The sequence below is a fragment of the Eumetopias jubatus genome, unplaced genomic scaffold (assembly GCF_037043125.1).
Source record: "Eumetopias jubatus isolate StellerSeaLion01/CBP00866 unplaced genomic scaffold, mEumJub1_p1.0 scaffold_47, whole genome shotgun sequence".
Classification (NCBI taxonomy): domain Eukaryota; kingdom Metazoa; phylum Chordata; class Mammalia; order Carnivora; family Otariidae; genus Eumetopias; species Eumetopias jubatus.
In genome coordinates this window covers 1,392,450-1,413,153 of record NW_028274853.1, presented here as the reverse complement: position 1 = coordinate 1,413,153, position 20,704 = coordinate 1,392,450, and the positions used below count along the sequence as shown (strand labels likewise).

The window sequence follows — 20,704 nt, the reverse complement described above, 5'->3', positions numbered from 1 at the left end:
CTTCTCCTCTTAATATGAGTTGTTTTTTTTTTTTTTTAATACCAGCAGAAAAAAACAATCCTTAAATGAATAGTTCACACATCTCAGGATAAAAACACAAAAATAAGTACTATTGCTTGCTATTTTCTTGATGTAATTATTATTATTTTTGAATGAGTATGGAAGTGGTAGTTGAAGATGTTGAATAAATTTCATCATAGGAGGTAAGTGAATATAACTTGTGAAGGGAAAGTGTACAATATCATCACTTACAAACTGAAATATGATCTTGGAGAACATATTTTAAGTGTAGTGTATACATTTCTCCCCTTCTACATTTTTGTCATTTCTCCTCTCAATATTCTCTCTGGCAAAGGGAGGGAGATAAACAAACTGGTTAGTTTATTGATTCCTATTAATATGGCAGCTTTTCTGTAATTGTTACCTTGAACTCTGCTCTCAAATATTTTATATTTGAATGTATATTTAAATTTCTTGAATGTTAACATGTATTAGCTGAATGAATATATTTTTATGTGTCTGGTGTTGCAGCAGTTTTCCTGGCTTCACAACAAACCATTAAAATTTGATTCTGGGTTACAGTCTACTCCAAACATGTGCCAAATATTTTGTTTAGTGTGAATGTCACTAGCTAACTAGACACTAAAATACAGCCAAGTAGGATGCCTGAGTGGCTCAGTCGTTAAGTGTCTGTCTTCGGCTCAGGTCATGATCCCAGGGTCCTGGGATCGAGCCCCGCATCGGGCTCCCTGCTCAGCGGGGAGCCTCCTTCTCCCTCTCCCACTCCGCCTGCTTGTGTTCCCTCTCTCACTGTCTCTCTCTGTCAAATAAATAAAACCTTTAAAAAAAATAAATAACATAAAATACGGCCAAGTAAAACAAAAAATGTAATGATAGAATTAGCATAATGAAAAGAAGCATATATAGCAATTTTACAGTAATTGATTCATAAACAAATACAGAAAAGACAACTAACAGACTCTTAAAACTAATAAAAAGAGTTCAGTGAGGTTGCTGTATAGAAGACCAACAGTAACAACAACAAAAATATCAACAGAGTTCTTCTATACTTGCACTAACTAAAAATAAAATGGGAAATATGATGCCTTGCATTATAGCAACAAAACTTGAAGTATCTATCTAGAAATTGACCTAAGAAAATGTAGAAAATACTTTTGAAAAATATTAAAATTCTTATATTAAAAGATACAAACTTTTGTCTAATATGATCATAGCTTTTAGAGGAGAATTTGAAACAGGGCAGCACTGAAGAAATATTCATTGAATGAATGAATCTGAATAAATGGAGAGATGCCATTCTCATCAATGTTAAGTTGTAGAGCACTCAATTATTTTATTTTTTCAGTGCAGATCGAATATGATGGGGGAAACTAGAAGGAAAAGAAAAGAGTTTGGAAATGTGGTATAAGGAAGAACAACAAAAAAGGTAAAAATAAAATAGTTGGCATGCAGCTTACTGATGATGATAGGGTGCCATAAACCAATCAATTCAGTAATAGGTGCCTGAGAGCCAGGAGGGGCAAAAAGACATGCCATGAAATTTTCAATTAATAGACATTAGCAAGTGATGATAGGAAGCTGGAACCTGTGGTTGGTGTGCTTGATAGTCATCATCATCCAAGGAGAGCTTCATAAACCTTTTGGTGTGTTGGCTTGAGCGAGGCAAAATGAGATAAGCACAAGGGGAAAGTCCTGTTCTTAGGGCCATATACTTAATGGCAAATACACAGCATAATGAGAAGTGCCTTAACAATATCACATGTGACAAAGATTTAAAAGTTAATTTTAAACTCAGTATGAATTAGCAGGATGATATAACTGACTTTTCCTCTGCTCAAAATAAAGAAAAACAATCTATTTTTAAGCTTCATTAATAAAGTAACGAAGTGTAATCATACAAGCTGACAACTTTCAACTCTGTAAGCCCAGCCTTCTGCCATCAGTATTGATCTCCTATAGCATCTTAGATTTAGCAGGTATATTAGGTTTTTCTCCTAACCCTGATGTTCTCTTGGTATTTTTTGTCTGGGAGGGCCTGTCTTGGTGAGAACACTACTACCAATGAAGTCACTTATGCCCCAAACTAGGGAGTCAACTCATCCTTATTTAGCTCTTTCTCTGACCCTCACCTGCAATTGGTCTTCCAAGTTCTAGTCACTTTAGCCACTGTTCATCTCTCTCAGTAGCTACTATTTTAATTTAGGACTAATTATCTCTACTTGATTGTCAGATAGTTTCCTAATTCATTTGTCTCCAAATTTGCAAGGCTATCTACACCATTTCTAGTGTATGCATTCAAAACACAAATGTGATCATGTTATTTCCCAACTCTAAAGCACTTCAGTAGATTTTCATCCGGTCTTCCCATTGTCTATGTGCCATATCTATAAGAAATGTTTGGAGGGGCACCTGGGTGCCTCAGTCAGTTGAGTGTCCGACCCTCGATTTCAGCTCAGGTCATGATCTCAAGGTTGTGGTATGGAGCCCCGCATCGCCTCTGTGCTCAGCGTAGAGTCTGCTTGTCCCTCTCCTTCTCTTCCTCCTCTCTCTTGCTTAAGTAAATAAATAAAAAAAAGAATGTTTGGAGGATGTATATTCAACATAAATATGTAAAAATAAGTATACAATGTAAATATTTCACACGTCATAAAACACAAAACGAATTTAAAAAGGATGCGATACAATAGGGATTTAAATCATGCAAAATATCATTTACTAATAGAACAAATAAAAATAACCTATTTTTGCAGTATTCTGAAATGTGTTTCATTATTTTTTTAAATGTGTTTCATTTTTTAAAAACTTGGCTTAACATTTTTTTGATACAGTGACTCAGAGCTCAGTTTATTTTGAGATTTGCTTTTGATTGCTGCAGTGATTAAACATAGGATACTTCAAAAACAAATAGAAGTGCATCAATGGCTATAACTATAATATAATTTTTATTTTTCAGTCCCATCCCTCAGTTCACATCTTTTTTTCTGAAATTTGGGTAATACATTTTTATCTTCCATAATTTCAATCAGTTCTTGTGAGCTAACTAAAGGTGTTATATTTCAGTATTTTTTAACAAAAAAAAGCCCCACTGAAACCTTTTATTTACAAAATTTTAGAACAAGTTAAACAATTTAATTTTCATGCTTTTAAATGTGGAGACATGAGAACGATGCTTTTGCATTGCTTTTGGTAATGAAATCACACAATAATGGAAATACTGCCATTTCGAGTATGCTCTGTCATCCATACATGTTTCTTTTGAAAAACAGTTGCTTTTTCACTAATTGCTAAACTCTCACCTTTATTCTGAAAAGACAGATTGTCTATTTATTAAAGACCCAATTTTTTAGAGCAGTTTTAGGTTTACAGCAAAATTGAGAGGAAGGTACAGAGATTTCCCATATGCCTACCGCTCCCACACATTTCCTCCATTAGCAATATCACTCACCAGAATGATACCAAAATAACAAAATGATATCAAAAATGATATTTATCAAAGATGAATCTGCACTGACATTATAATCACCTCACCCAAAGTCCATAGTTATCTTAAAGCTCACTCTTGATGTTGTATAATCTGTGGGTTTGGACAAATACGTATTAACATACATCCATCATTATACCATCATGCAGCGTCTTTTCACTGCCCTAGAAATCTGTGCTCTGCCTATTCATTTCCCCATCCCCCACCCCTGAGAACAGCTGATCTTTTTACTGTTTCCATAGTTTTTTTGCATTTTCCAGAATGTCATATAGTTGGAGTCATACAGTATGTACCCTTTTCAGATAGGCTTTCAACTTACTCATATGCGTTTGTTTCCTCCATGTCTTTTCATGACCTGATAGCTCATTTCTTTTTAGTGCTGAATAATATTTGATGGTCTGGATGTACCACAGTTTGTCTGTCCATTCACCTACTGAGGGACCTCTTGGCTGCTTCCAAGTTTTGGCAATTGTGAACAAAGCTGATATAAATGTCCCTGGGAAGATTTTTGTGTGGACATAAGCTTTCAACTCCTTTGGTTTACATACCAAGGAGGGTGATTCCTGGATCATACGGTGAGAGTTCGTTTTGTTTAATTTTGTAAGACACTACCAAACTGTTTTCCAAAGTGGCTGTATCAGTTTGCATTTCTCACCAGCAATCAACAAGAATCCTTGTTACTCCACATTCTCTCCACATTTGGTGTAGTCAGTGTTGCAGATTTGGGCCATTCAAATCGGGGTATAGTGATATCTCATTGTTCTAATTTACATTACTCTGTTGAAATATGATGGGGAGAATCTCTTCATATGCTTATATTCTGTTTATGGTGAGGGGCGTTTCAGACTTTTGTCCATTTTTCAATTGAGTTATTTGTTTTCTTATTGAGTTTTAAGAGTTCTTTGTATATTTTGAATAACAGTACTTCATCAGATGATGTCTTTTGCAAACATATTGTCCCAGTCTGTGGTTTGTCTTCTAATTCTCTTGATCCTGTCTTTTGCGGAACAGAGGGTTTAAATTTTAATAACGTTCAGCTTATCATTTATTTCTTTCATGGGTCGTGTCTTTGGTGTGTTATCTAAAAAGGCATCACCATGGGCTCCTGGGTGGCTCAGTTGGTTAAGCGACTGCCTTCGGCTCAGGTCATGATCCTGGAGTCCCGGGATCGAGTCCCGCATCGGGCTCCCTGCTCAGCAGGGAGTCTGCTTCTCCCTCTGACCCTCTTCCTTCTCGTGCTTTCTATCTCTCATTCTCTCTCTCAAATAAATAAATAAAATCTTTAAAAAAAATTTAAAAAAAAATAAATAAATAAAACGGCATCACCATACCCAAGGTCATCTAGGTTTTCTCTTACGTCATCTTCTAGAGTTTATAGTTTTGCATTTGACATTTAAGTTTATGATCATTTTGAGTTAATTTTTGTGAAAGATGTAAGGTCTGTGTCTAGATGATTTTTTTTTGCATGTAGATGTCTAGTTGTTCCAGCACCATTGCTCCTTTCAAAGTCAAAGAGCAGTGACTGTATTTATGGGGGTCTGTTTCCGGGCTCTCTATCCTGTCCATTGATCTATTTGTTTACTCTTTTGCCAAAACCACATTGCCTTTATTACTGTAGCTTAATTGTAAATCTTTGTTCTCCTCCTTCAATACTGTGTTGGCTATTTTGGGTCTTTTGCATCTCCAAAATACCTTAGAATCAGTTTGTTGATATTCATGAAATAACTTGTTAACACTTTGATTGATGTTTATTTATTTAAAAAACCCCATCTGCAAGGTAGTATGCTAATGGCAAATTATTCTCATCATAGGAAAGGTAAGCAAGTTTTGACTGCTTGTAAAAGGAAAATGTGCAACTCATCTTTATATGTGAAAGTTCTTTTTCAGTTCTTTGCTGTGAGATAAAAATCTCTGTGTAATACCTCAGATTTTCATGATAATTTTTTACCTCATTAAAAGGTGATATTGAAATATTATCAAGACATGGACATTTTAAAGTCTTTGTTTTTATAAAATTAATGCCATCAACAAAATAAAATGTTCATCTGCTTTACCATTTTTGCACCTAAATTTGCTTATAATAACATAGTTAATGAATTTTGCTATGGTGCTAACTTTGTCACTTCACCCTAGGGCCTTTTTTCTCTTTCTTTTTAGTCAACTTTCTATTTATACCCACTATTTCCCTGACAGAGTGTTTTCCAAAGATATCAATACTAATGAGAATATATATATTCTTCGCTACATTTCACTTTACTGGCTCACCAAAGTTGTTCATGTATTTCATTATTGAGAGAGTAACAAATATCAAGAAGAAACATTTTAGAAACATCCATAGTTTTGTTCTCAAGTGTTTAGCGAGTGTCTGATACTCATTTCTTCAAATATTTAGCTTTGTTTTCCATTTATTTATCTGATGCATTTTTTTTTTTAAAGATTTTATTTATTTATTTGAGAGAGAGTGAGAGAGCAAGAGAGCATGAGCCGGCAGGGAGGAACAGAGGGAGAGGGAGAAGCAGATTCCTCACTGAGCCGGGAGCCCGATGCAGGGCTTGATCCCAGGACTCTGTGATGACCTGAGCCGAAGACAGACACTCAACCAGTCGAGCCACCCAGGCGCCCCTTATCTGATGCATTTTAATCAGTCACTGTCTTAGGTTGGGTTCCCAAAGAAGTAAATCTTGAAAGAAGGATTTGAGTGTAAGGAGTTTATTTGGGAGAAGGAGATCCCAGAAAGCATGGATAAGGGATGGCAGAAGTGAGAAAAGGAAGAGAATGATCCAGTAAAGGAGGTGTCACCAAGCAGGTTCCTGCTATGAGCAAATGGAGCTCACTCCAGCTGGAGAGCTCAGGAGCTAGCATAGAATTTTTCTGAGTTGTTCCACTTGAGACACAGTAAATATTCTCCAACTGTTTATCTGTCATCAGCAGACAAAAGTTACTGAGCTCTTCTGGCCTACCTATTTGCGGATCTAGAGAGCCCTCAGATGGAGGGCTACCGTGTATTAAGATGCAGTCTCCAAGGCTCAGGGACAAGGTTATGAAGAAGGTATGTGAACAGGGTCACTGCATCATCTGCTAAGGTCAACAGAGGGCTTCAGAATGCTTTGGACCATGTTTCTAAGGAAGAAAGAACAAGTATTTTTAACCAAAGCTATTACTGTTAAGTAAGTCCTGCAGAAGAGGGGTGCCTGGGTGGCTCAGTCGGTTAAGCGTCTGACTTTGGCTCAGATCAAGATCTCAGGGTCCTGGGATCCAGTCCCGCTTCAGGCTCCCTGCTTGGCAGGGAGTTTGCTTTTCCCTTTCCATCTGCTTATCCTCTTGCTTATGTGCTCGCTCTCTCTCAAATAAATAATTTTTTTTTAATCCTGCAGAAGAAGCTATTAATCTTTATCAAATTTAGAAAAAAATTTGTAAGGTCTTCATATTCTAGATGTAAATCTATACCTTAAATAAAAATATACCTTCTTTATGTATATATACATATATATCTATACACACACATATATGCATCTATATGTCAATGATTTAATAGATCTGAATGTATCATTAGTATTTTTACCTGACAAAGAGTTTATACAAGGAGTAGAAGGATCAGCTCTGCCCTTTTCTTAGGTCTTATTTTGCTTACCCTGTTAGTGTTATCTTCAGTTTGGGGTTTCTTTGAAGAGATCTTTCTTAAGTCAGTTGTCTATTTTATGAGGGTTATTTACTTAAAAGTAGATAATATAATCCATACATCTACTTAACTAGGCACCATAAAATGCAACATTTTTGATCAAAGTAAAATGAATAACAGGGTGATGGCCAACTGTTCAGCCCTCCATGTTGTGGAATTCCCATTTTTCCTTCAAGATGCTTTGCTTGCTTACGGTGTATGAGATGTGACAGTTGATATTCAAACGTATTGAGGTTGCCAGTGTCAATTCCAGTGAAATATTAGTAAAGCTTAACATTTTCCTAATTCTTGGGGTAAAAATCAAATAACCTAGAAGTTCTCATATTTTACCCTGCTGGATCATTTCCTGCATCCCCTGTGGTATGTACACCCGAATTTGGAGACCACTAGACTGTAGGACAAAGTTCAGATGCCTTAGTTTGGCGCACACAGTCCTCCACCATCTGGCCCTTGCCTACCTCTCTAACCTAAGGTCTTGCTTTGTCTTGCCTTATACCCTGCATTTCCGTTATAATGAACTTTTTGGAGTTCCCTCAATTTATCATGTTGAATCATAATGTCAGAACTTTTGTTTATGCTATTGCTTCTTCCCAGAATGCTCTTTCTCTTTGGACTACCTGGGAAAACCTCCTCTCTGAAACTTTTTCTATCCTTTTTCCACTCCCCAGGGAGCACTGAAAACATACTCTTTGGAACATTACTGTATTGTCAACCTTAACTTTTGTTGAACCTCTTTGCTAACATTCTTGGCTCCTCCTATAGATTATCATCTCCCTGAAATCAAAGATGTTGTCTAGTTTGTCTTTGTATCTTCAGCATATAGCCTCAAATAGGCACACAACCATGCTCATTGAATTAACTATGGGGTCATAGTCCTATTGTACATAGTCTTGATTAGCCAGCTCAGAGGATTGTGTTTAGGTCATGATGTCTCTTGAAGAAGTACTTGGAAACCTGATGTGTAGTCAGAGGAAAAGAATTCCAAACAATGTTATGAGAGCAACTGTAGCCTGGGACCAATGTATAGAGTAATAGGGAAGAAGGATTTGGTTTTAATATAAGGAAGAATTATCTAACAACTAGAGCTGCTTGAACACAGGATGAATGGCTTTGGGGTATGGTGAGGGTTTTTTGGGGTTTTTTTGTTTTGTTGTTTTGCCAGTGGAGATGTTGAAATAAAGCCTGGATGGATAACCTTCTTGAGCAGACTGAACAAGCGCTTAAAGCATCTGGAGTGATCATGGTAAATGGAGGAGAATTTAGCTGATCTTTCGATTGTAAACAATCAAGTTGTGACCTGAAATCATTTGGTATGTCGAGTGATAGGTCTAAACCTTAATAGATATTGTTTCAAAAAAAAACAAAAACAAAAACAAAGCGGTGATGGTATTTTAAGTAAACAATTCCTCTGTAATTCAGAATGTCTGGATCTGGGTGAGACACCACCATAATGCTTCTTTGCCTTCTTATGAACCAGGCTAAGCAAATCTTTGAGCATGTGCTAATGCTGTTTATTTTTCTTTGTGAATATACTCACAGACATTTAACTTGCTTCCTCTCTTCTGAGAGGTAGGATACTTTCACTCTGCCTAACCATGGATTTAAAATTTATAGTCTGAGAGTCCATAACAAAGTGATAGTGTCTCTAGAGTATTGGAGAAGTAGCAGGTACCTTAATCTAGATGTTCAGGGCTGCCTGAGACAGAATTCTAAAATAAAATATTGAATCAATTAAATTTAATTCAGGACATACATAATAAGCATATATCACAGGTTTAAATAACACTGTTGATAGTATACCATAATCTAATTTTAACACCTTTGAAAGGCATGAGTCTTATAATATGGAAACTGAGGTTCAGTGAGGTGGAAGGCACTTGGCTCAGTGGTGTACAACTAACTGGTTTCCGAACCTAGGCCACAATCCATCACATCTAATTCCTCTTCGATGGGTTTCTCCGTTTCATCACACTGCCTCCAAAGTATAGCGTGTGGTCCTGACCCTGAAGAACTTTTGCAGTCTCATGAAGGGATAAGACATATCCATAAAACAATTAGAGAACAACAGAAGTAAAATCAAGTGCAGTAAGTGCATTAGAGCTGAGGAGGAGTTTGGAAGGTCAACAAGGTGAGAAATCACAGGCTAAAGGATACGGAAATTTTTATTAAGAGCAACTTTGAAAATAGCTCTGAAAGATAATTAGGCTTACAAAATTTTTTCTTTGGTTCCTGAAGTGCATGTTGGCTTTGTCCACATTCACCGGTGCCTTTCCTTCTCTTTTACTTCTTTTTAGTTTTACTACTCTATTATACTGGCCAATGGGACGCAAGCATCTAATTGCAGCAAATTCTTATACATTCCAAGTGACCCCCACAAAAACAGGTTGCCATGGTAACCAAACAAAAAGGGACTAGAAAACACAAGCAAAGTATTTACTTAATGTCTGATGGGCTCTCTGCACGATTTTCATTAGACTTGTTGCTGGCTTTCTTTTAGGTTTGGGTGCCAGTCACTGCTTATTTTTTTATTTTTAATTTTTTTTTTTTAAAGATTTTATTTATTTATTTGAGAGAGAGAGAGAGAGATAGAGAGCACGAGAGGGAAGAGGGTCAGAGGGAGAAGCAGACCCCCCTGCTGAGCAGGGAGCCCGATGTGGGACTCGATCCCGGGACTCCGGGATCATGACCTGAGCCGAAGGCAGTCGCTTAACCAACGGAGCCACCCAGGCGCCCCACTGCTTATTTTTTTAAACTGTTAAAAAAACGAAAACTTTATCAGGCCCTTTCGTATAGAAAATTGTATCAAGCTGTGAAGTCACAGCAACTGATTTTTTAAATATATGAAACTTATTTAGAAATGTTGATTTATTACATAGAATTAACCCAGAAGCTTGCAACTCTTGCCAATGGCATTCGAGAGAACAGCAGGGCCATTTGATGATAGTTAAGAGTTGTTTAAGAATGCTACAAAAAAGGGAGGCTCATAGTAGCTTTAAAAATAATTTTGTTAAAGATCCTATTTATTTTTGCCGCCACATCAATAATAAAAGCCTACACTAATCAGTTGGCATAGATACTTCATTGCTAATTATTTTACATACAAAGTCTAATTAATAGACTATATAATTAATACAATCTACTGTGTTCTAGCTAGTTTTAATCTTTTGGTGAAGAAAGATTTTGACAATGAGACACAAAGTCCTTTAGGCTCATAAAATATGTCTGACATTTTTTGAATTGGGGAGGAGGACCCACTCCCTTCATCCCTACTATTGTCTTGGTACCTTTTTGAAGTGCTAAAACATGAGATTTCAGAGACAGTCTAGGAAGATGGCATCTGTAGCTATGGCAAGCTCTGAAGGTGTAGACAAATACACTGCGTGTCACTAGGTGGTAGGTTTGCTTGGGATCTTGGCGTAACAGACTCTTGTAAGAAAAGATAATTAGAAGCTGCATGCAGTAAATAGCTTCAGCTGACACTTGCTTTTAAGAATCACGCTCACATATATCTTGCAAAAAAGTGATTCTACAACATCAGTGACATTTGTAGGAGTAGAAAACAAAGCTGGATGCTTGTTTGGAAGCCTAGTTAGGCAGGGGGAAAAGTTACTCCATAAAGGCATAGGTCTTCTATGCAGTGTTGCTGCTCTGTGATACAGGTCCACCCACTTGCATATACAGAATTTGCAATTTGCTGTATTGTACTAAAATGCCTTTTTTTGCATCTTTCTATGTTAATTCTCTTAGTCTAGCAGCTGAGTGTGGGGTTCTTAAAGCAAGATTCTCCTTCAATGAAGGGATTTGTCTCTTTGGAATAGAGTCAATTCAATGCCAAGTTGATTCTACTCTTGGGTCACAAGAGAAAAAGGTAAGAAAATATAATGCAATTTTTTCCATATAAGGAACACTTGTTTGTAACAACAGTGACAAAATACATAGGAGAATGTTCATTATGTATGTCTGTATTAATGCCTCACATGTGATCTATCCTGTTTTTGTACTTTGGGATGTCTATCTAATCATTCTTCTTTTTGAATTGGGCTGTTTATGTGGAAGGTGTTAATGTGGGCTTCACCAGTATCATTGCTACATTGTATCCATACAGGAAGGTTAGAGCCAGTTAGCCAACGGCTAATTCCTATCTGAAGTATTTCTGTGTTGCAGTCTCTACTTCAGTCATTCTTTGGAAAGGAGGTGGTAGGTTTGAGTGAGGATCCAATAAGAACACACATCATTGAGTTCTAGCCTAAAGGTGGGCTGGGACAGATTTTGCTCTGAGGGCAGGGTTGGTAGATATATCCCTATCCGAAAGTTCGTGCATATGATCCCCAGTACATGTACAGAAAAGGCCAGGCTTTAAGGGCCTGAAGTCAACATCAAAAGAATCCTGTGAAGAGTTCTTTGCTGAAGTTAGGGAGATTAGGAGTGTAACTTTGTCCTTTGTTTCCAGTGAAAAATGTAGGCTGGAGAAAAGAAAGGATTTCTTCTAAATTCTTTTTGATTTATCCCACAGCAGCACTTAAATACTTGGTTTTCTAACTTATGAAATGATTGCTATTGACTTTTTCTTGTTTAACTAGAATTTATTCATTGTTCCATCTCTGTCTAGTGAGCAAAATGCTAATGACTTTTCCTGGGTGTAGTCTTAATTAATAGTCTCAATTATCTGAAACATTTATTCAGAGTCTTCAGTAAGTGGCCTAAGGATAATTTAAAAAATTACTCCCCTCCCCCAAACAACAAACCACCACCATCTCCACTTCCACAGTGGCCTTTCCTTGAGTGCATAAAGGATCTAGTAAAACAACATCAGCTGCTTTCCATTTTTTTTTTTTTTTTAATTTGTTAGCCAGAGTCTGCTGAGGCTCCTCAGTAATTCCCTTAAGTATCCAAAGGAATCCCTCTCTCTCTTCGGCTGCCTCTCTCCCACAGGGCCCATTATCTCTATTAGCCTGCCATAGAGAAGACATCCGTGACATGGTCTAACTTCTCTGAAGTCAAGGATGCCTTCAAAAGCAAAGTCTGGGTGGCTGGGGGAGGGGAGCAGGGCAGGGCACAGCAGGGAGGAGGGAAGGAATGATAAACAAAGGGACAGCTGGGGATTGGCCCATTCTTTCTGGGCATTTTGTGGAGCCTCTTTAGAGGCAGTGAAGAACGTAAAATCTAGAGGCATCTTTTAAAAACTGCTTGATAAATCTGTGACGACTTTTTTTTTTTTAAGATTTACTTATTTATTTGAGAGAGACGGGGGTGGGGGTGGGAGGGACCGAGGGAGAGGGAGAGAGAGAATCCCAAGCAGACTCCCCACTGAGCGCAGAGCCCTGGCTTGGGGCTTGAGCTCACCATTCTGAGATCATGACTGAGCCACCCAGGTGCCCCTAAGTTTCTGACTTCTTAAGCTGGTCTACATAAGGAATAAAGATGAGAGAAATAATGCAAGCCAGGTGGCTGGGTATGAACCTAATCCAGTTTTCATGTAAGTTTGTAATAGTTTTGAAGGGATCCTTGCATTCTCTGTTTAGAAATATACCAGAGGAACTAAAATGGGTAAGTTCTAACATCTCATGGGTGTAGTTCCCTGGAGCAAGATCTAAATACCCTCAAATGCTACCCCAGTTAGAGGAGTGTGAGCTTTACAGATACCAGTTCCAACAAGAAGCCATAGATTTTTTTTTAAATTTAAGTTTACACCTTAAATAGCGTTGGGTGAAGTATGATCAAGGAGGAGGGAAATTATGGAGAGAGAAGACGGGAGATTTTTTTCTTGATTGAGTAATTTGAATTTCATTTTTCAAAAATTAGCCAGTAGTTTCTCTTAGTAGCATGTTACACAGATATTTAGTTTCTCTTAGGGAATTGAGGGCAAAATTCCACTTCCAAGGAATAAAAGATTGAGGATCAATTAACTTTCCTATTAAAAAAAAACAAAACTCTTTTTCTGAGTATAAAAACAATCCATATCCATTATAAAAAATTAGGGAAAAGAAATGAATTCCACATTACATAAAAATTATAATAATTTGCAAAACCTTCTGTAGTTGCTTACCAACGTTAGAAGATGAGGGACAATGAGGGAGAAACCTTCTTTTATGTGGCTGCAAAGGAAAAAGAAAAAAGATTTTTAGGCTAGAGGCTCTGTGGGACCCCTTACCTTCTCTCTAGTGCCCAAGAACCACTGTCCTTGAATCTTATTCACCATAAACCCCTTAATATATGTGAGCAACAGGACTGTGTGGGAGTCAACTTGGGGCTGCCGTTCTAAAGAAGTCTCCTTCAGGGACAGCTGTCCAGCACCAGCTGCTGGCTTGGCAACCAGATATGAAGCCCTGGGGAAGACCTCTGTTCAGGGACCAGATAGACAACGTGGGCCTCAGAGAGTTCCCTCCACAAAAACCATCCCTCTTTAACCTGGATCGAAATGAGTTCTCAGGGCTTACTCTCTAGTTGGGAGATCCCCAAGGTTAGCACTCTGGAATAGTTAAGAATCACTTCCATGTGGGTTGAATTCCATTTTGGATATGTGTGTGCATCGTGTGCTTTGGACTTTATCCCCCAACAAAATGACAGTTTTCCAAAGTTAGTCGAGATGGGGAGATATCCTGTACTCTTTGGCGTGTTGGTATTTTTTTTTTAAAGATTTTATTTATTCATTTGAGACACAGAGAGAGAGAGAGGGAGCATGAGCAGGGGGGAGGCAAAGGGAGAGGGAGAAGCAGGCTCCCCGCTGAGCCAGGAGCCCAATGTGGGGCTCCATCTTTGGACCCTGGGATCATGACCTGAGCTGAAGGCAGACGCTTAACCATCTGAGCCACCCAGGTGCCCCGGCTTGTTGGTATTTTTGATTCAGGAGTGGAAGAATGGTTTTGAGGGAGCTGAAGAAATGAAAATTGTTTTTGTACATGTTGACTTGTAGTGAGTGGCCAAGCAAAATGTTGGGTGTTCCTGGAAGGCTGAGGTTGTCATGACCGTGGCCTGGCTCTGCAGACTGTCACCAGGATTTAAGGGTTAGGAATCTGGGAGGCAGTGGTACTGGTTCATGTTGGTGGCAAGTTTGGGTGACAGTGGGACTAGAATTTTGGGCTATTCTTCCAGGTTGATGTGTGGGCATACCGTATATTGGTGAATAATTCAGAAATCCAGGGGTCTTCAGTGAATTGAAAAATAATTATGGAAATCCTGACTGGCTGGTTGCTTTTATGTTTCTTCTCAGACACCTTTAGAAGGAAAAATGGGAGTTGTGCCCTCCTTTTCTTTCCCCTTTCGTTTGCCCCAGTTAGAGGAGGAGGGGCTGCGGGATTGGTTTAGTCATCATACCTTCATAATTTCGTTGCAGTTCAAGATGTTCTTTTATGAGAATTAGCAGCATGGGGCTGTAATGTGACATCTGCTTTGCATGATCAAAATAGTCTTCTGCTGAGCGAAAATGTCTCTTTAATGCTTTGGGGGTGACCCTCGAGACAATGCTTTCTCTGCTTCTGTACGGTCCATGAGAAAATAGAAGGGCTCTAAGAAAGCTTCTCAACAGAAGTAAACCTCAGAACAATTGGAAACAAACAATGCCCATATCCTTTCCCACCCAAAACGTCTTCCGTGAGCCTGCCCCACAACCAGAGGGAGAAGGAGGTGTAACTGCACATTTATCTGCAGGTTGGAAGCTGGAGAGAGGATTGAAGTGCAGGTGAACTCTGCACTGTGATTTCATATTGCAGTGGCTGCATCTGTACCACCTGTTGCTGGCATGATTGGAGCATTAGCCCTGGCTCAGCCTCAGCACCATTGCTAACTCTGCTTAACATCACCCCGGGGGAGGCTTTATTGGAAGCCCAGTCACTTGCCTCGGCAATGGTGTACATTGGCACCCCATTCAGCCCTTTTTTCTGACATTAGCACATTTGAATGGGCCACCAGTGAAGCCATTCAGTGAGAACATGCAACCGGGGTTTCTGGGTGGCCTGGGGCTGAGCTGAGAATTCTCGTTAATGGACTGCTAGACTTAGCCTATTGAGGTACATGAACTCAGTGACCAAAGAAAAGTGAGACAAAGATGTCCCTCACGGGAACATGTAGGTCAGAAGTGGACAAAAGCAGACATGGACCAGTCAGAGCTATTTGATTACTGAGCTGAAAAGGGAACACGGATCCCCGTGGGGGGGCAGTGCGACTGATTTGACAGAAATCTCAAAAATGCCCGCACACTCTGAGAGCGAGGCACTTACCAGAATTGCAGGTGGTGTGTGAAGTTATTTTAAAAATGTTTTCTTCCTTCCACTTGTCTTTGTGGTAATTTCCTGTTTGGTAGTACTTAGAAAAGGCTCCCAATAACTAGAAAGAAAAGAAAGGGTCACCAAATTGAACTGGAAAAAGCATTCTTAAAAGGGAAAGGTGATCACGGGCAACATTCCCCCTACTACTGGTGCTCAGGTTCAGGCTCTTAAGGGACGAGAAAATTTGCTTTGGGAACCAGAACTTTTACATGTGTAGGCTTATAACTTTAATACATGAGTGTAATTTCAAAACCTTTAACCCTAAGACAGGATAAAAAACATAAGTTTTTGAAGTTTTGCAAAAAGATAAAGGAAAAGAACAAGTGAAAAAGGTTAAGGGATCATTTTAGATCAACGTGGTCAATAACAGCATGCCTCATTATGATTGACCCCACACTGTAGCTTCTTGCTGTGTAAGTTTCTGTAGGAGAGACATTGGTCCCTCAAACTTAAATATGTGATCTATGCAAATATCTAGAGATCTAATACTCAGATGCTCATGAAATTTGAAAAGTGTTCTGTAATTTTTCAAAATGACATTTTAATAACAGTATGAACAATTCATGACAAACCAGGCTTACTTATTAAAACTTGCTTAAAAATTTTACAGCTTCTTGGGAGGGGGGTTGAGGGATGGGGTAACTGGGTGATGGACATTGGGGAGGGTATGTGATGTAATGAGCACTGGGTATTATAAAAGACTGATGAATCACAGACCTGTATCCCTGAAACAAATAACGTATTATATGTTAATTAATTGAATTTAAATAAAAAAACAAACTTAAGAAAATTTTACAACTTCTTGAGATAGCAAGATATTTTAAAATGTTCCAGATTTTGGTTTTATAAGATTTTGGGAACCTAAAAATACTTGTAATCCTGTTCTGTAAAAGGAACTGAGAAGAAATTGTGTTTTTTATTGTGTCATAATATAATGCAACTATTTTTACGAGGAACGTATTCAATTTTAAAAGTGTGACTGAAGGAAAAGGAAGAGGCACATCTTAACAAGAGAGTCATATCCATTTATGTTGAAACAGAATCTTACGAGGGAGACCACTTCAGGGTCCATTATAGTCTGTCGTATCCGTACTGTGATTGAGATCAACAGAGGCTTTGTGGGTTGCCAAAGGCCTACCTGCCTGGACTTAAAAGTAACACTTTATCTCGTTATGTTTTATCTAGAATTGCTTCATTAGAGTGGGAATTAGTCTTTCTTTGTTAGGGCTAGAATCTTTAAATTTAGATGTTCTACCTCATGTTGAATTTACTAAAGGTAAAATTGATTTACATGTTATCTATCATTGTTGTGATACTTTCATTAAATGTTTTCCCAACATTTTAAACCTGTAGTAAAAGTTAACAAGAATAATATCAAAATTTTGACTACCCTGAAAAAAAAACCTTTGATAACCATTCAGCTTTTCTCATTTTAGCATTTTTTTTAAAGATTTTGTCTATTTATTTGTCAGAGAGAGAGAGAGATTGAGTACAAGCGGGGTGGGGGGAGTGGCAGGCAGAGGGAGAAGCAGGCTTCCCACGGAGCAGGGAGCCCGATGCGGGGCTCGATCCCAGGACCCTGGGACCATGACCTGAGCTGAAGGCAGACGCTTAACTGACTGAGCCACCCAGGCATCCCTCGTTTTAGCATTTTAAAAATCAATTCCTGAGGTTCCTGGGTGGCTCTTGAGCATCAGACTCTTGGTTTCAGCTCAGGTCATGATCTCATGGGTTATGGGATCGAGCCCCATGGTAGGCTGCCTGCTTGAAGATTCTCTCCCTCTGCCTTTCCCCCCACTTGTGTCCACACTCTTTCTCTCTCTGTCTCTCTAAAATAAATAAATAAATCTTTAAAAAAATCAATTCCCTTTCTTTCTACCTTCGTGATAAATCCTTAGCTTTCTTTTGTTATATGCTGTCTAGTCCACTTCTACTATTTCTCCTTTAGGGTACTTCAATTACATGGTAGAACAATTTTATCTATTTATGTTATTCAGAGCAACTTGCCTTTGGAAAACTTCAGTGTGAGTCCACAGTTGCTTTCTAGTGAAGGGGTCCAGAATACACCACCCCCAGATATGTCCCATTGGCATAAGGGTTATTTTTGAGCTGAAGGCAATTGAGAAAGACATAGGAAAAGTCCTCCCCATTTCTGACTAAAAGCAGGGCAGAAATTTCCATTTGTAAAGGTGTTCCCACGTCCTGTACCAGGACGAGCAGAGATAGCACAAAGATGAGTCTGCCTGACAAACCTTACTGACAGCCACCTTCCCACAATTTATCGTTCCTAGGAGCCCTGGCCTAGCGATTTCTCCCCAGTTCATCACTCTTGGTAAAATAATATATAAGCCTCCCCCCAAATGCAGTCTAACCACTTCTTTTGATTTTCACTTCTTTTCTGTGATGTCCCCATGCATGATGTTAATATTAATATCAGTACACTTTGTGTGCCTTTTTCCTGTTAATCTGCCTTTTATCTGTTTAATCTGAAGGGCTCCGTGTTCTGATTCTGAGAAAGTAGAGGAAAATTTTTTCTTCCTTACATGAAGTAATCACTGAATTATCCTTCCTTTTGCTCCACTGAGGCTTATTGCTTTTTCTCCTTTGGTTTCCAACTCTTTAGCATATTGTTCTTTGATGTTGTCTTACCCAACAGGGTTTTTCAATCTCATTTGCATTAGTCTTTTCAGTTAAAAATTTAAAGTCTCAGCTGCCTCACTGTTAGTTAGAAATGTCTTGGCAATGAGTGGAAATGGTCCCACTATAACATCACCTTTGTTATTTATTTGGAGGGCATGTCTTAGGTTTAGTTAGAAGAAATGGAAATTTGTAAAATTTGAAGCCATCTTTTCTAGAAGCAGTTAATCTTTGGGTTCTCTTTTCAAGGACAGTGGCCTTAAATACCTAAATTTTGTTTGAAGATACTGTCAGAACAAAGTTGGAATATTTCAGTCCATTACTATCTGCTGAAATTTCAAAGCTTTCTCGTACAAATGAACGGAAATAGGGGTTAATTTGGATTTCCATTAATTTATTTTATTTTTCTACCCACGAAACTGCTGGGTTTGGATTTATTACTATATTAATAATATTAGTTTCCATTTAGCCCATGATACTATGTATGAGGGAACTGTGTTAAGCATTTGACATGCCTTCTCTTACTGAATCCTCATAACAACCTATGAATTAAGCCCTTTAGTATCTCTTTCTGACAGACAGGAAAACCTGGACATGGAGAGAGAGGTTAAGTGACTTGGCCGTGGTTACCTGGCTATTAGTGGGGAAACTGGAGAGTTTTTGGAAGTGGTCTAGTCCTGATTCCTCTGAAGAAGCAAGTGCCTAATTAGTGATTATATCTTACTGTGAGTATCCTTTCTTTTTGTATTTTATTGATGATCCACGGTGCCTTCCCAGCAGTTCAAGGCCTCTAAGGGCACAGCCGAGGGCAGGGAAACGAAACCTAGATATGTCAGACCACCGGGGTTGTAGCCGAGACTCATGACCGGAGGGGCTGTCGTGGTTGAGGGGCTGTGGGACATGCTCAGCATCCAACCAGCACCTGGGTATATTTTCATCAGGAACGTGGTTTTCAACACTGGCAGCTGGCTGGATAGCTGTGCTATAAAATGCTCATGTTCTCATATTCTTACTATGCTTGCTGATTCTGATTTCCCCTCTTACACATCTCCATTTCTTCTATCATTCAAACGGTCTGCCTTCTGATTTGGTTTCTCTGGCGCACAAATGAAAATATTTTCTGAATTGCGAAAGCCCAAATGATCAATAATGCACTTTAACCGTTATGTTTGTGCTGTTCAGGCAATTATTAGTGCTGTGAAGTCTCACCCAAACTTCTGGTTTAGTCACCTTTATAGTTTTACCAACTGAAGAAAGAGCAACATTAGGTGTAATTATTCATTTTGATAAATTGAAGCACCAATCGATCACATTTTATATTAACAACAGATGAGGTTCAGGACTCACTATCCCCAAACAGTACTGTGGCATATTGACTATTTTAAGCTGAAGGAATTTGAGAAACAGCATGTGAAGGAGGGACTTTCTGATCTTCCCCTGAAGCAGGTCGTGAAACCTTCATGTGAGAGGTGACTTCCCTATACCTAAAGGAAAGGAGCATCCTTCTTTCTCAAGATGAGGGGACACAGAGAAGGAGCTGAATGAACAGGCCTTTGCTAAGCTTCCCCCAGTTTACTACACTTACCCCATGTCCTTTGTCCCATCATATTTCCCACAATTTTCCACTCTTCATCAAACCTAATATAAAAATTCTCAGGTTTATTTCTTTGGGTCTTCAGTTCCTTATAAGGCTCCTGTGTCATGTAAAGTGTATATTAAATAAATATGTATGCTTTTCTCTTGTTAATCTGTCTCTTGTTAGAGCAGTCCCAGAAGGATAGAGGAAAAAGATATTTTTTTCTCTCCTATGCAAGCTACACAAAGGTGTTACAAATGATCTGAGATTGCTCAAGAAGTAGGAGGATGAGCACTGATCCTAGAAGAAGGCAGACATGTTAGAATACACACCTACCTCCCTCTGGTTACTCCAGAGTAACCTCCAGGCTACTCCAAAGCTGGTAGAAAGTTGGCAGCAATAGCTGGTGTCATTTCCCTAAGGAGAAACACAGAACATAAACTTTTTACCATCACCATGGGAATTTTAAAAAATATTGAGGTCTAGGTCCCACTCCAGACCAACAAAATAAAAATACCCAAGATTTTTTTAAAAGCTCTCCAGGTGATTCCAATGTGTAGCCAAGATTGAGAAGTCCTGATCTAGCATAATATACAGGTGAAATAGTACCATGAATAACCAGGTATAACTAGGTTCTTTAGGAGATACAGAAATTAGGGTTAAGCCCTGATCCCTGCCTTTAAGGAAATTTTCATTTGGTTGAAGACACTCTTGCCACAAAAATGGTCACTCACGATATAATGCAGTCACTCCTTGTTAGTAAGTGAGGTCAGAGTTTTAGTAGAGGGTGCTTACCAGAGTGTGCAGCATGTAATGGAGGCTAAGTACCCTCTAAATCCTATCCTCATTTCATCAGGTAATCATAATAGTGCCTTCCCGTGTGCCAGACTTTTTTTTTATAAACTTATAGACTTTTTTATAAATCTTCTCAGCTGCATACCAGTTAGATACTATTCTCATTTCACTGCAGAAACCTAGAGCTTGGAGCCCTTCCTTGCCTAAGATCTGAGAGACAGGCATTGAATGTTGGTCTGTCGGTAACCGAC

At 38.7% G+C, this 20,704-nt stretch overlaps 2 long non-coding RNA genes across 6 annotated transcripts in view; one reads left to right on the top strand and one right to left on the bottom strand.

The window, feature by feature from the left end:
- Positions 1–20,704, bottom strand: part of LOC148161875 (uncharacterized) — a 146,159-nt gene that overhangs the window by 50,967 nt on the left and 74,488 nt on the right. For 2 of the 5 annotated variants that reach the window (XR_015767317.1, XR_015767316.1), the window contains 5 exons: positions 19,995–20,075; positions 15,398–15,503; positions 14,496–14,656; positions 13,228–13,276; positions 1,330–2,573 (listed from right to left, as the gene is read on the bottom strand). This is a non-coding gene — a long non-coding RNA (uncharacterized LOC148161875). Of the gene's footprint in view, positions 1–1,329; positions 2,574–3,821; positions 4,500–13,227; positions 13,277–14,495; positions 14,657–15,397; positions 15,504–19,994; positions 20,076–20,704 lie in introns of those variants that run through there. The other 3 variants (XR_015767319.1, XR_015767320.1, XR_015767318.1) reach the window with 2 other exon arrangements.
- LOC148161874 (uncharacterized) overlaps positions 18,694–20,704 on the top strand; it is an 86,616-nt gene continuing 84,605 nt past the window's right edge. The window contains exon 1 of the long non-coding RNA XR_015767323.1: positions 18,694–18,807. This is a non-coding gene — a long non-coding RNA (uncharacterized LOC148161874). The remainder of the gene's footprint in view (positions 18,808–20,704) is intronic.